The sequence below is a fragment of the Ursus americanus genome, chromosome 24, assembly GCF_024610735.1.
Source record: "Ursus americanus isolate L20-20 chromosome 24, mUrsAme1.1.p, whole genome shotgun sequence".
NCBI lineage: Eukaryota > Metazoa > Chordata > Mammalia > Carnivora > Ursidae > Ursus > Ursus americanus.
The window spans coordinates 18,326,771-18,343,045 of NC_142150.1; the positions used below are offsets into that span (position 1 = coordinate 18,326,771).

General features: G+C 34.7%; 1 protein-coding gene across 1 annotated transcript in view; it reads right to left on the reverse strand.

The window, feature by feature from the left end:
* DCDC1 (doublecortin domain containing 1) overlaps positions 1-15,628 on the reverse strand; it is a 419,738-nt gene extending 404,110 nt beyond the window's left edge. The window contains exon 1 of the mRNA XM_045808577.2: positions 15,569-15,628. The gene's annotated coding sequence lies outside the window, so the exon portion shown is untranslated. The remainder of the gene's footprint in view (positions 1-15,568) is intronic.
* Positions 15,629-16,275: the final 647 nt, after the last annotated feature.

Here is a 16,275-nt window from a genome sequence, read left to right on the forward strand (position 1 = left end):
AGTTTGTGAGAAATACAGAAGGTAGAAAAACATGTTAAATGACATGACATGGAAAATAAAGATGGAGAAATGTTATAAGTGAAAAGAGACTAGGAATTATATCAACCAAACACAATTCGTAAACCTTGTTTAGATTCTGATTTGAACAAAGTAACTTTAATAAGACAAACTTTGAGGTAATTGTTGACATTTGAACACAAATTGGGTATTATAAATACTAAGGAAATTATTTAATTGGGTATGAATAAATGGTATTGTTATAATATATATTACCTGTTAAAAATGTATTGTGCATATTTGTCTTCATCAGTTATTCGCTATTGGGTACAACACTCAGTTTTGGATACTATGGGCAATGGTATAATGGCAAATAGGGGTGCCTATGGGGCTCAGTTGGTTAGGCATCTGACTCTTGATTACAGCTGGGGTCGTGATCTCAGGGTTGTGGGATTGAGCCCATGTCAGGCTCTGCTTGTGCTTTCTCACCCTCCCTCAAAGAAATAAATGAATAAATAAATACACAAATAAGTACATAAAATCTTAAAAAATAATGGCAAAATAACCACTTAACGCTTGCAATTTGAAAAAATATATTATGTTAGAAATACAAACCACGGGCGCCTGGGTAGCGCAGTCGTTAAGCGTCTGCCTTCGGCCCAGGGCGTGATCTCGGCGTTCCGGGATCGAGTCCCGCATTGGGCTCCTCTGCTGGGAGCCTGCTTCTTCCTCTCCCACTCCCCTGCTTGCGTTCCCTCTCTCGCTGGCTCTCTCTGTCACATAAATAAATAAAATCTTAAAAAAAAAATACAAACCAAAGTATTTTTTTTTTTAAGATTTTATTTATTTGAGAGAGAGAGAGGAGGGGGGAGGGGCAGAGGGAGAGGAGAAGCAGACTCCCTGCTAAGCAGAGAGACTGATGCAGCGTTTGATCCCAGGACCCTAGGATCATGACCTAACTGAAGGCTGACAATTAACCGACTGAGCCACCCAGATGCTCAACATTTCTTGTGAGTGTCATCATCCCATTTGTCTTCTTATCTTGTATAGCAGAATTGAATATTCAAACTCACATTATATGGTGCTTTCTAGTGGGCTGGAGATAGAAGGAACAAAGGAAAGCATGCATGTGGCAAAAAGATACAAGACAAGAAGACAGAAAGTATGGAAATACCATCATCTTAAAAGGCTTCATATCTAGTTATTCCACTACTGGATATTTATCCAAAGAAAATACTAATTTGAAAGGAAAAAAAATGAAGCCCTATGTTTATTACAGCATTATTTACAATAGCCAAGGTTTGGAAGTAACCCAAGTGCTCATCCATAGACGAATGGATAAAAATCTATCTGTAGATTAATGGATTAAGAATACGGAATGGATATTACTTTATACATATATAAAGGAATATTACTCAGCCATAAAAATGAATGAAACCTTGCCATTTGCAACAACATGGATGGACCTAGAGGACATAATGCTAAGTGAAATAAGTCAGTCAGAGAAAGAAGAAAATCTGATTTCACTCATAAATGGAATTTAATAAACAAAACAGGGAGGCCTGGCTGGCTTAGTTGGGGGAGCATGTGACTCTTTTTTTTTTTTTTTTAAGATTTTATTTATTTTTTTGGCAGAGAGACAGACAACCAGCGAGAGAGGGAAACAAGCAGGGGGAGTGGGAGAGGAAGAAGCAGGCTCCCAGTGAAGGAGTCTGATGTGGGGTTCGATCCCAGGACTCTGGGATCACGCCCTGAGCCAAAGGCAGCCGCTTAATGACTGAGCCACCCAGGCGCCCCGGAGCATGTGACTCTTGATCTCGGGGTCTTGAGTTCAAGCCCATGTTGAACATAGAGACTACTTAAAAGAAAAAAAGGAAAACAAAACAAAAGAACAAAGAAAAAAGAGACAGACAAAAATACAGACTCTTAAATACAGAGAACAAACTGGTGGTTGCCAGAGTGAGGTAGGTGGAAGTATGGGTGAAAGAAATAAAAAGGATTAAGAGTACACGTAACTTGATGAGCACTGAGAAATATATACAATTATCAAACCATTATAATGTAAACCTGAAACTAATCTAACTGTATATTAATTATACTTGAATTTAAAAAACATTAGTACTTACATTAGCACTCAAAAATGACATATTGAAGTATAAATCTAATAAAATATGTACAAGATCTATATGAGAAATACCTAAAAGGCCCAGAAATAGAGCTACATAAGAATAGGCCCACCCTTACCTTTGACAAAGGAACAAAGTCAATACAATGGCATAAAGAGAATCTTGTCAACAAGTAGTACTAGAGCAACTGACATGCACATGCAAAAAAAAAAAAAAAAAAAGGAATCAAAACACAGACCTCATATCCTTCACAAAAATTAGCTCAAAATGAATCAAACTAAATGTAAAACACAAAATGATAAAACTCCTAGAATATGAAATAGGGGAAAACATAGATGACTTTGGGAATGGCAATGACTTCTTAGCTATCGCACCAAAGGCACAATCCATGAAAGAAATAATAGAGTAGACTACTTCATTAAAATTAAAAACTTTTGGGGCACCTGGCTGGCTCAGTTGGTAGAGCAAGTGACTCTTGATCTCAGGGTCGTGAGTTCAAGCCCTAGAGGTTACTTAAAAATAAAATCTTAAAAAAAAATTTAAAACTTCTGCTCTCTGAAAGACAGTATCAAGAGAATGAGAAGACAAGCCACGAACTGGGAGAGAATATTTACAAAAGGTACATCTGATAAAGGACAGTTACCCAAAATATAAAAAGCACTCTTAAAACTCAGCAATAAGAAAACAACCTGATTAAAAGGGGTCCAAGACTTTGAACCTGACCAAATAAGATATACAGATGGCAAATAAGCATATGAAAAGATGTTCCACATCATATGTCATCAGGGAAATGCAAACTACACCAACACTGAGGTACTGCTACACACCTAGCAGAGTGACCAAAATCCACAACACTGACAATACCAAATATTGACAAGAACTTGGAGGAACAAGAACTCTCATTCATTGCTGGTAAGAATGCAAAATGATACAGCCACTTTGGAAGACAGTTCGGTGGTTTCTTAGAAAAGTAAACACACTTTTACCACATGATTCAGCAATCGTGCTTCTTGGGATTTATCAAAGGAAATGAAAACTTAGGTCCACACAAAAACCTGCACATGGATGTTGATAGCAGCTTTACTCATAATTGCTAAAGTCTGAAAGCAACCAAGATGTTCTGAATTCAGTGGGTAAATGAAAAACTAACCATGAAATGATATAATGAGTACTGGGTATTATATGCAACTGATGAATCACTAAATGCTACCCCTGAAACTAATAATACACTACATATTAACTAAATTGAATTTAACATTTTTTTAAATTTTAAATTAAAAAAGAAGTAATAAAAAATAAAATAAAATAAAATAAAATAAAATAAAATAAAATAGCTACTATGGTATGAAAACACATGGAGGGACCTTACTATTAAGTGAAAGAAGTCAATCTGAAAAGGCTATGTACTCTATGATTCTAACTACATGACTTTCTAGAAAAGGCAAAACTGTGGAGACATTAAAATGATCAGTGGTCGTTAGGAGCATGGGGAGATAGGAATAAATAGAGCACAGAAGATTTTTATAGTAGTGAAAATACCCTATATGAAACCATAATGGTGGATACATTTGTCCAAACCCTTAGAATGCGCAATGCTAAGAGTAAACCCTATGTAAACTATGGACTCTGGCTGATTATGATGTGTCAAATGTAGGTTTATCAATTGTAATGAATATACCTCTGGTGGGGGATATTGACAATGGGGGTGACTGTGTATGTGTGGGGGTAGGGGTTTTATGGCAAATCTCTATACTTTTCCTTCAATTTTGCCATGAATCTTAAACTGCTCTAAAATATTAAAGCCTTAATTTTAAAAAAGTCTTCAGATCATTGTTCTCTAGTTTCCAGCACAGATAGCTTGTACATATTTAATGGACCAAGCTTCAGATTTAACCTCCAAAGACCAGTCCCAAGTAATACATATTTGGAAATACTTAGGTAGAGCTCTTGGCTATATTTCACCTAGTCAGAATGTATATCTGTCCACTGAGGACTACTGTAGCATTCCAACAGTGGAATACCTTATTTCTTGTCACCTGATTTGGCCTCATTTATTTAACCATTAACTTTGCCCCAATGCTGAAACAATGTCTCTGTACGACAGTGGAAGCCATTATAACTTGTGGTTGCTCTCAGGTTGCCCTCAGGTATATAAAATACTGTCAAGATCATGACCTTATTAGGAGACATGTGGAAGACTACCCTTTCAGATATCTCATTTTATAAAGGCTCATCTCCCACACAGTTTGTCCAAAAGGCTGATTATTCAATTCATTGAAGGAAGACACTTAATTTCTTCATGAAATGTACCTTTTTGGTGTTGTATAAACATATAAAATACGTATTAATCACCTAGATTGCTAATTATTTTTTTTTATTTAAGATTTTATTTATTATTTATTCGACAGAGATAGAAACAGCCAGCAAGAGAGGGAACACAAGCAGGGGGAGTGGGAGAGGAAGAAGCAGGCTCATAGCGGAAGAGCCTGATGTGGGGCTCGATCCCATAACACTGGGATCACGCCCTGAGCCGAAGGCAGACGCTTAACCGCTGTGCCACCCAGGCGTCCTGCTAATTATTATTTTTAAAATGAAATTTTCAGTAATAGAAATAGAGCTTACCGTGGAACAATCTATTCTTCTAATTTTATAATAGTTGTATTTCAGAGGAAACCTGTTTTATCAAAATTTGTTTTATAAAAATAATTGTTCAATTGGAAAAAAAGTTAGAGGGTAAGTACTTGAGTCCCAGACTCTCAAGTAAGTTATTTTTCCTGCTGGAATGTTTTGTTCTAATAGCAATAATTATACAACTATACAAACTAAACGTACCAGTATAAACCCAGCCATCCAGCTTTTGCCTTATTCTATGCTATCAGACCTATAGTTAGCGGAACAGTTCTTGCATATTCTTATCACTTTATTATCCTGTCACCCATTGTTATGATAAACAAATCAAGTTTACTTAAACATAAAGAAGGCATCTTTGTGGTCCTGCAAATGTGTTTTCCCTAAAACCACTTTGCTAATTCCTGTTCCCAGCATTATTCCATTCAAACCATCAAATATTTATTAAGTACCAGCTATTTCCGGACTTTAAAACAATGAATTCAATGTTGAACAAGACAGCATTATTTCTCTATTAGCTAAATTTTCACTAATGAATATAAACACAATTTTAATTAACTTGTCCTATTAAAAACAATTTGAATGATGATAATTGGGAGTTATTACAGAAATAGCCATATTAAGATTAGAAAGAAAAGTCTGAAAAAAGAAGCCTCTTACAATCTCTTATCCTTGGAGTTAGCCACTATTATAATTTTTGAATATTTGTTTTCAGGCTTTCATCTATGATTTTACAGAGATACAACTTTTCTTTTCTTTTCTTTTCTTTTCTTTTCTTTTCTTTTCTTTTCTTTTCTTTTCTTTTCAGATTTATTTATTTGAGAGAGAGAGAGAGCACCTGAGCGAGCATGAGCACAGGGAGGGGCAGAGGGAGAGAATCTTCAAGCCGACTCCCCACTGAGTGTGGAGCCCAACACGGGGCTCAATCTCATGACCCATAAGATCATGACCTGGGCTGAAACCAAGAGTTGGACGCTTAACCAACTAAGCCACCTACGTGCTCTGAGATATAGTCTTTTCTCTATTTTTTATTTTTTTAAAGATTTTATTTATTTGACAGACGGGGGAGAGAGAGCACACAAGCAGGGGGATCATCAGACAGAGGAAGAGGGAGAAGCAGGCTCCCCGCTGAGCAGGGAGCCTGATGCAGGGCTCGATCCCTGAACGCTGGGATCATGACCTGAGCCGAAGGCAGACCCTTAACCAACTAAGCCACCCAGGCGCCCCTATAGCCTTTTCTTTAAATAAAAGTGTTACCATATTAAATATATAGTTTATGTACAGTTGTGTTCACTGAGACTATTTTTATGTTATTAAATATTTGTTGAGAACATAATTTTTTATTATTTTTTAAATATTCTAGCTAGTTGCTCCAAATGCTTCCTTTTTGTAAATAAAGCTGTGGTTCCCATGCACCTTTGACCATACTACAGAAAAGTTCCTAAACTAAAAGAAGTTTTACAAGTTAAATTCCCAGATCAAAGTGTATGAACAATTTTAAGGCTGTTGATGTGTGTTTCCAAATTGGATTTCTTTTTAGAAATGTACCAATTTCTGAAGCTACCAAAAAATAGCATATGAAAACCCATATAGGAGTACCCAATACTAGAATAAAATATTATCTCTTAACCTGACCAACTGTAGAATTACCTTCTGATAGTGAAAATCTAATTTTTAAAACTATCATTATTTAAATTTTTCATCATATTAATACTCAAAGAGGAATATTAAGGGATAATCAGAGAGATTTTTATGGACTATAAATTATTTTAATTCTACTTAGAAACCATTCATTTAAAAAAAGAACTTCCTAAAATATAGAATATATATGTTAAACTTCTAGATATTTTAAAGATAACTGAGTTCAAAATATCTAATTAGCCCAATACCCCCTTTCCCATATACTTATGAGAACATATCCAATTATCTTGAAAAAGGCAATTAAAATTACTATTAATAATCTTAATACTAGGACATGTTATAATTCATTTGATAATTACATTTCCCACAAAGATACTGTCAGCATAAACTGTGAAACTGCAGATCCATCCTGTTTACAAGTATCAGAGACAATATGCTCACTATTCTGTTGTACTTAAATGTTGTATTGCAGTTTTTCTTAACAGGTAATACGTGACATGAAACATGTCTGATTTTATGCCTCATAACTTCCATTCTGATGTTTAACATTAAGAAATTATATTTATGTATCACACATGTCAGAAAATAATTTAAATAAACCAAGAAAAATAATAACAACCATGCCTTTCATTTCACATGCAAAATATAAATCTTTTATTCATAGATATCAAAGAACCATCTGTAATCAGAAATGCAAACCATTTATATTTTCTGATTTATGTAGCTAACATTAACTATCTTATCTAAGTGTTCTTGTTTATATTTTCAGAAATTTGTTATGAATCAAAATATTAAGTCAAAAAATTAAGAAAAACCAAGAGACTACCTTTTAAGATTGACTCATGAGTTTTAAAAATTCATTATTTCTAGGGGCACCTGGGTGGCTCAGTCGGTTAAGCATCTACCTTTGGCTCAGGTCATGATCCCAGGGGCATGGAATGGAGCCCTGAATGGAGCCCCACATTGCATCGGGCTCCCTGCTCTGCCGGGAGCCTGCTTCTCCCTCTCCATCAGCCATTCCCCCTGCTTGTGCTCTCTGGCTCTATCTCACTGTCAAATAAATAAATAAAATCTTTATAAAAAATTCATTATTTCTATTCTTTATTCTGATTTTTATAACAAGGAAAAAAATGTAATTATTTTGATTTTAAAAACATACACTGGAAAAGGTACCATTTAAACCAGGCTGAAGTTTACATTATTTATTGCTATTTTTCTTTAAAAAATGCATTAGAATAAATATTTTTCTAAGCTTCAAAATAAATACAGTACATGGTTCTGGCATATTTATTTTTTTCTGAAAAGGTGCTCTGAATCTTAGACAACATAAATACTAGGCAGTGTGGTGGTTGCCATAGTAACAAATAAATAGGAGCATAAAAATACATTCCATTTTTCAAATGTATACACTTTTTTCATAAATATGCATATTTTATAGGTAAAAGATTATTCAACTCTTGCTTTACCTTCCCTTTTAAAGAGAGAAACATCTAATTCTTTAGAAATAAAAGATTATCATGCAGCAATAGAGCAGGCTCAAAAAAGTTTTAAAATGCTATATGGGAAATCTTAAGGTTTTTATGTCAATTTTCCAAAATGAAGACATGAAAAAAAACTCCTTTCATTTTAGATTACTTTAAATGGTCAGTTCTTTAGGTAAGAATAAAATTGCATAAACTTCTTTTCCTCCCAAGCATGAAATTCCCTTTTATTTTGCATAAGTTTATTATTGCCATGAATTAAATGTAGCCCTTGACCATGGAAAGCTGAAAGCTCTGTTGATCACAAAGAAGCCCAAGAAGTTTAATACTAACCCATGAGCTACTACTTAAATAAATGTTCTGAAAATATTTACTCCAATGTGCTAAATTGGAGTTCAAAGAGTTCTTTCCTTTCTCTTCTCCCTTCATTAAAATACAATCTTCCTGTTTACAGATATCCTAGTAGTCACAAAAAGGATATTGATAAAGTGTTCTGAGTTGTATACTTACAGCTAAAAAGGACTTACCCTACATTTTATAGGGTTGGAGAGGGGCTGTGTGATAAGCCATGATGTCAAGTTTGAAATTTATTGAAAGTTGTTGAAAGTCACTGTTCTGTTACCAAAACAGAACAGGAAGATTGCTCAATTGTTACTGGGACACAAATCCTTCAAATCCAATTACATTAATTTGGACTTCCAATTTGTTTCATTAACAACTATCATGTAACATTCTCCTAGAGTGAGAATTCAAAATTTTAAAAGATCACCATCTAGGCCATCTAGGCAGAGTGCCAAATAAGAGGTGAAAAGCAGTGTTGTAGGGCCTACCTTGTGCTCACTCCTTGATGGAGAGGCCATGTACTGTAATGGCTAAGGACAACTGAACTAGCCTGTAAGAGGAACATCCTCATTCAAGCATAGATATGATCCCACTTACTCTTATTAAAGAGAACTAGAGTTTTTTCATTGGGGAGATAGTAAATTTAAACTTTAAGAAGTCCGAAAAATGAATTAAGATACTAGTCAAATATTTATGACTATTGGAATAGAATAAGTTATACAGATGATGTGACTAGGGCAAAAGAAAAAAAAATCATCTTGTCAGTCTTCTTTCCTCCCAATCTTTTAAACTATGTCCCTCTCCTTTTACTATCTTAAAATGGTGGGAAAATATCCCTGGAGACTGGAAAAGGGAAAACATATCCGTCTTTAAAACAAGGGGAACATGATTTGGCAATTAGACAGCTTAGTTTAACCTGGGAACATGCAATAACAAATTAAACAATCAATTAGTAACACCTAGAAGGGCATAAAATACTGGAAAACAAACAACATAATATCTCAAAGGCCAAATATGCCAAATGAACTTAGTATCTTTTTTTTCTGATAGAATGGACAGGTCATACTGTCAAGTAAGAAGTGAATAGTGTTGTCTACTTCAGGGTTTAAGCCTTTTTAGTCTATTCTCCAATTCAGGATAAGGAAAAATGGTTAAGAAGAAAAGAATGTAAAAACTGTCTTCATTGCTAAACGAATGGCTATTGACACACTTCTTCTCTCCTGAGGATCTGTTTCAGAACTCCTTATTGATGACTAGTCAAGAATCTTGACCTCTTTTATGTTTAGCTCCACCATATCAGATCCCTGAAATGTCTCAAAATTTAAAAGTTTATTTCCTTAGTTTTCTTTCTAATTTGTTGACCCTTCTTTCCCCTAGGGATCTTAAATGGCTTGTTGCTTCAACTAAGTGATGCTGCACTGGGACAAGATATAAATCCATTTTAGGTAGAAATTTTGAGAAGGAAAAAGGGAATGCTTTGTGAATAAAATTAAAAGCATTTTCTATGACTAGAGAAAATGGTAAGTAATGGAATGGTATTTAAATAGAAGTGCTCATAAAAATATTCAAAACTTGAATAGTGTGAAGAATAGCTGTTATTTTTTTTTTTAAGATTTTATTTATTTATTTGACAGAGAGAGAGAGAGAGCCAGTGAGAGAGGGAACACAAGCAGGGGGAGTGGGAGAGGAAGAAGCAGGCTCCCAGCGCCCTCGGTGAGGCAGGGAGCCTGATGCGGGGCTGGATCCCAGGACCCTGGGATCACGCCTTGAGCCGAAGGCAGACACTTAACGACTGAGCCACCCAGGCGCCCCAAGAATATCTGTTATTTGTTTAGAAAAAAGGGAGAGAGATGAAGAAGATTAAGTGTGTGGAGTCAAGAAATGAACCTAATTTTCAAGGAGAGAAGTCTCTGTGTCATACGACCAACCAATTAATTACACAAGTGGATCAGAAGCATAACTATGGTGGAAAGAGGCACCAATTGAAAAAGGAAGTAAAAAATCTGGTCTCTATTACAGAATCAGAATCATAGTCAACTGCTATGTTGAACTAAGCTGCCTATTGTACCAGGAGAATTGTTGTTCCTCATTATGTAATTAACACACCTGTTTTCTCAGCTTCTGTTACTATTTACATTTATATACCTTAGGAAGAAAAAAATTTGGTCCCTGAATTGTTTATTTGACCTTAACTATTTTTCTAACCTTAAATACCATGTAAACAATCAATCAGAGATGCTCCCAAGTTAGAGAGGAAAGAGTGTGCCTTGGACATTATCTATGCAGGGTAATCAAGAAGGAAATGGGGTGGGGCGCTTGGTGTCTCAGTTGGTTGAGCATTGGACTCTTGATTTCGGTTTGGGGCATGGTCTTGGGGTCTGGGATTGAGCCCCACCTCAAGCTCAGCAGGGAGTCTGCTTGAAGATTTTTTTCCCTCTCCTTCTGCCCCTCCTCTCACTAAAATAAATAAATTAAAAAAAAAAAAAGAAGTTAATGGGGGTAAGTAACAACTCCAACCTTCCTCTCTTCCACTCTCCCAACACAAAGCAGTCATGTCTCTCTCTTCCACTCTCACCTTACAATATTCCAGAATGTTTCTACATTATGAAAAAGTTTTGCCAGATAAAACTGACTTCATTTTATTACTAACAAATACTGAGAACAGAGGGGAATACTTATATTTACTAAGCCAGGACTATAATCAATAATTTATTCTAATACCTGAAGAAAAAATAAAGAAATAATCATGTAGATTCAGAAAACATGAAGGCAGTGCACTGTAATGGAAAGACCTCTGGAACTAACCCAAGAAATTCTCGAGTTGTGTTCTTAGTTTGGGGCCAGACCTGGGGTAAATCCTTAACTTTCGTGGGCTCATTTCCTCTAAAAAAGGACAAGGAAGAATGCTAATACAGGGGAACTCTGAAGTTCTTCTATCTGTATAGTTTTAGCCATTTAGTAGAAGAGCTTTCACATATGGGAGCTAAGGCAGTGTGACAGAAAATGCAAAAGATGTGGACTCAGCTAACTTGAGTTTGAATCTTACGTCTGCCCCTCATCAGTCTTATTTCCTTATGTGTATGACAATAGCATCTGCCTTACACATCTTATAGAATTGTTATACAGATCAAATGAGGAAATATATAAGGTGTGAAAGTGCTTGTTAATTATAAACATTAGACCTCATTTTTGTATTTAGTTCTGCATCTTACACTAAGAAAGAAATTTTAGAAAAGCCACAATGTGTTCCAAAGTCTCCTTTTTATCAAAGAAGACGAAATATTTATAATTTACAATTTAAGGGTGTCTGTTTCCTCAGCTACTGATTTGCTAAGAGTGTCACAGTTGGACAGCCCAGTTTCCTATGAACTCAGGTGTCATAGGAAAAATACGTAAGATATCTAAACCAATTAGAAGTGGAAACTTTGGCCCAAAGTCAAAGAGCTATGTTGGATGGTAGTATGTCAGAAGTAGAAAGAAAGGGGGAAAAAGTAGAAAGGAAAAGGAGAATTGGCTGTGCTGTAGAAATAATCAACTTGAAGTCTAGACTAACACTAAGATAAGGAATATGAGCAGAAAGCAGTTGAGGGCATTGGGAATCAACATTCTGATTCTATAAAGTGTACTAGTTGGACCTGCCTTATAGATGACGAAGTCCCTGTAGAAAAAATAAACTGGGAGGTCATCAGACATAAAGAATAACACATTTGGAAAGCTTAGCCAGTAAAAATATTATGAAATTGGGCTACTAAATATAAGGATCTCAACCTTTTTTACTGATAATTTGCTTTTATCATTATGCTATCTGAATTTTCACTGAGTAAATATGTAATGAATTTCAGATGGCTCTACTCAAATTTCCAGAACACAAACAGTTCATTTGTGAAGGCTTGGCACTTTTAGTTGATATATATAAAATGGGAAAATACATATACATACATATACATATCTATATACATTATATATATATATACATACTATATAAATATATATAATCAAATATAAAATAAGGAGAATGAGTTATAAGATGCATATAAAAACTCATATATTGATTTACTATCATATAGATTATGACCTTCATAAATAAAGATGGCTCCAGGAATGCATGGCTCTCTAACAGATGTATGTCATGAAGCAAACCACAGCAAAAAGGTAAAAAAAAAAAACAGGACTGAAACAAGACACAGTATTGTTAGTGCAATGAAATTCAACTCCATTCATTACGTATTGATAAACAACTAAAACCTACAATTAGAGAGATATCAAAATACAAATTAATTTACTTTGGTAAAATTAATCCAAATATATTTCTAATCATTTCAAATGGTGTAAGCATGCCAATTCTCCTTGTACTAAAGATTATTATCTAGTTTCTGGACCAATCTTTGCTCCAAAGTCAAGGTTGGGAATCAAGTAATAATAGCATGTTAGTCCTAACAACAGCTGAAGCAAGACACTGGGGAAACAGCATTTACCATGGACTGGGGCCAAAGAATTGTTACAGAGGACCTAGAAAAATCTTCTTTTACATCTTGTTACACTTTTTATCTTACTTCTTTTGCAGGATTACCTGACTTTAACCTAGGACTAACATAAGATCTATTTCTAAGTAGATCCTTCACTGTATTGATATATCTGAATATTATATATATGCATATCAACAAATTCACTATCTCAAAGGTTTTATTTTTAAGTAATCTCTACACCCAACATGGGGATCAAACTCACAACCCTGAGATCAAGAGTCACATGCTCTACCAACTGAGCCAGCCAGGCACCAACACCATCTCATTTTTTAAATTAGATTTTTAAAATGCTGAATTTAAATGATATGTGTAAATTGTACTATGGAATAATATTTTCTTTCTCATACTGAAATAAGAAAAGTGGTTTATGTTACCCCAAATCAAAATAAAAACTAAAAATTAAGTTAATATTCATAGAGACTAACACTGCAGATCAGTTTTTATACTACAAAGACAAAAATCATATAGTCTTTCAAATTAATATATCTGACTGTCTTTCTCTAATGCTCCTGCTTCACCTGCAGCACATCAGACAAGGTAATAATTTATGATAATCATATGAAAATATACAATTAATATTCATCACCTCTCATTCCTCATCACTTTAGATGATCAGTAATGCAGAGTGAAAATGCTGTCAGATTTCTAATTGCTTTGTAATGGGCTTGAAACAGGGAAATCATTAAAGGCAAACAATCTGTCATTTGTCTGTTACTTTATCTATCACACAAAAACACTCATTAAAGAAATTGCTAATGAACTACAAAAGACTGTACTCATGGTGCTCCTACAGTAGATTAACAAGTATTACTATGAATTGTTTAAAATATTTTAAAAATATGATATTTTGTGGAAATTCATCAGAAAACATCTATCTTCAGTATATTTTTTAAGCCGTGTGGTTTCATTATTTTGGCATCTAATCCATCATTGCAGAAGTCCCTTTAGCATATAAGATTTGTTTTTCATCAGTCTCTAAATAATTCAACTGAAAGGTTGCAAGAAGAAGCTGAAATGCTAAATGTGTTTATTACTAGTAAACTGACACAAGTAAAAAAATAGTACTATAGTAACCCTAATGCTAAGTAAAGAATATATTTCAAAATTTGATTTTTACCCTCGTATCTCCATGGATTTTGAACTCTTGAAGTTGCAATGCTTCATTCATCTTAATGCTATCGTTATACAAAAATTATATTCAACTATTAAAATTGACCATAACATTATTAAACTCTGCATAACATTAACTAATTTGAAATTTTGAAGATATTAACCAATACTAAAATGTTTCATAATATTATATCATATAATTTTGGAGGGGAAAACAAATCATTTCTTTAAATGGTCACATCAAATTTTATATGTCTTTATCAGTGCTACCTTTCTATATGAGATACTTAGTATTAAAAAAATCTGTAGGGACACCTGGGTTGCTCAGTCAGTTAAACGTCTGCGTTTGGCTCAGGTCGTGATCCCAGGGTCCTGGGATCCAGTCCTGCATCAGGTTCCTTGCTCAGCAAAGAGCCTTCTTCTCCCTCTGTCTGCTGATCCCCCTGCCTGTACTCTCTCTCACACTCTCTCTCTGACAAATAAATAAATAAAATCTTCCTTAAAAAATAATTTAAAAATCTATAATAATGACACTAATCTAGTTTTAAAAAGAAAGAGGTACAGAAACAAAAAACCTAGTAATGTTTTGTTGGGCATATAGTCCAGTTGCATTTTATTTTTGAAAAAAATATGAGAGTGATCATGTTTTTCATTATGCTAATGATGAACTGAATCATGAATGTATTTCCTACAACAAAACATAAGAATCTTAGTATTAAAGTCAAACTTTTAAAAAATATGTAGATCTATTCATATCTATTGGAATATACACAAATTTAAAAACCTAAATGCAATGGCATGTTCATATGGGTGCCATGGTTGAATACAGGAGTTAAATTCCAAGCTAACTTCAAAAGGTTCCATAACACTCTGGAAACATCTTCATTATACTCTCTAATTGACTTAAACAGACTTCCTATCAACTGTTTAACACATTTTAACCCACAAATTAACACCCCTTGATCATTCAGATTAACCTTTCTTCCATGAGTCAATTACATGACTAAAATAAACTTAAAAAATTCAGTTTTAAAAAACTAAAATGGAGAAGAAGAATGCTTTAAAAAAAGGACATAAATGCATATTACTACATGGTTGAAACAGATCATCACAAGGTTCAAATTTCAAGGTAACTGGAAAGCTCACAGAAAAGCCAGAGTGGTCATAAGAACAAAGAGAAAGGGGTAAAGAAGTGAATGGGGGAAGGGATGCCAGGGTGGCTCAGTGGGTTAAGCGTCTGCCTTTGGCTGAGGTCATGATCCCTGGATCCTGGGAGGCTCAGGTCATGATACCGATACAGGGATCCTGAGATTGAGCCCTGGGACAGGCTCCCTGCTAAGCGGGGAGTATGCTTCTCCCTCTGCCCCTCCCACCTTTGTGCACGAGTGCACTCTCTCTCTCTCTCTCTCTAGTAAGTATGTAAAATAAAATTTTAAATTTTAAAATTTAAAAAAAGAAGTGAATGGGGAAAATAAGTTTGGTATTTTTTATGATTACTAAAGAGAAACAAAAAAATGGATTATAGATGGTATCTTTAATAGGTTCATGGAAAGATTAAAACATCAGACGTGAAGAAGGTAGTAAGACAGGAACAAAAGTCTAGGTAAGATAGAGACCTCTAAAAGGTATGAAACAAGGTTGAAAGAACACTGACACAACTGAAGTTAAAAAACAAGAAAAACACAGCAACAGGTGTGGTGTCAGCAAAAGTATTTACCTCTTTGTCTCTCCTGCTTAGTGCACTGCCTTGCTCAAATTCATGAATTTTCACTGATGATTACCACTGAAAAGACAAAAGAGAGAATAGATCAAATGAAGACAAAGAGTGAGGGGAAAAATGCAAAAATGAAAAATCATTTCAATTTTTTTTTTAAAGATTTTATTTATTTATTTGAGAGAGAGAGCAGGAGCAATGGGGGGCGGGGGCAGAGGGATACTCCCAGACTGATGGACTCAGGGCTCCTTCCCAGGACTCCAGGAATTTGACCTGAGTCAAAGGCAGACAGACGCTTAACTGACTGAGCCAACCTTTTCAAGGTGCCCCTGAAAAACCATTTCTAAAAAACGAGGTAGGATTGTTCAATAGAGCTGATTCTCAATACCATCTAAAGCTTTATGACAATATGCCAAAAAAAAAAAAAGAAAGAAAAAGAAAAGTTTCTCTTATTCTAACCATTCGTCTCTCCCTTCCATTAAAACTTGATACTTCAATATTTAAAGCTTAATACTTCCATGCATCTCTGGATTAGCCTCATTTTGAGTCAAGGATTTCAGTCATTCAGGTAATCCCCCTTATTCTAGTCACGTAACTATAAATTAGTAACTGTCACAGCACCTGCATTTCCTCTGGCATAGCACTTCCTACAGCTATTTCAGCTGCTTCTTTGTCTGTTTACCCAGATAAACTCTAAGCTTTTACAAGGG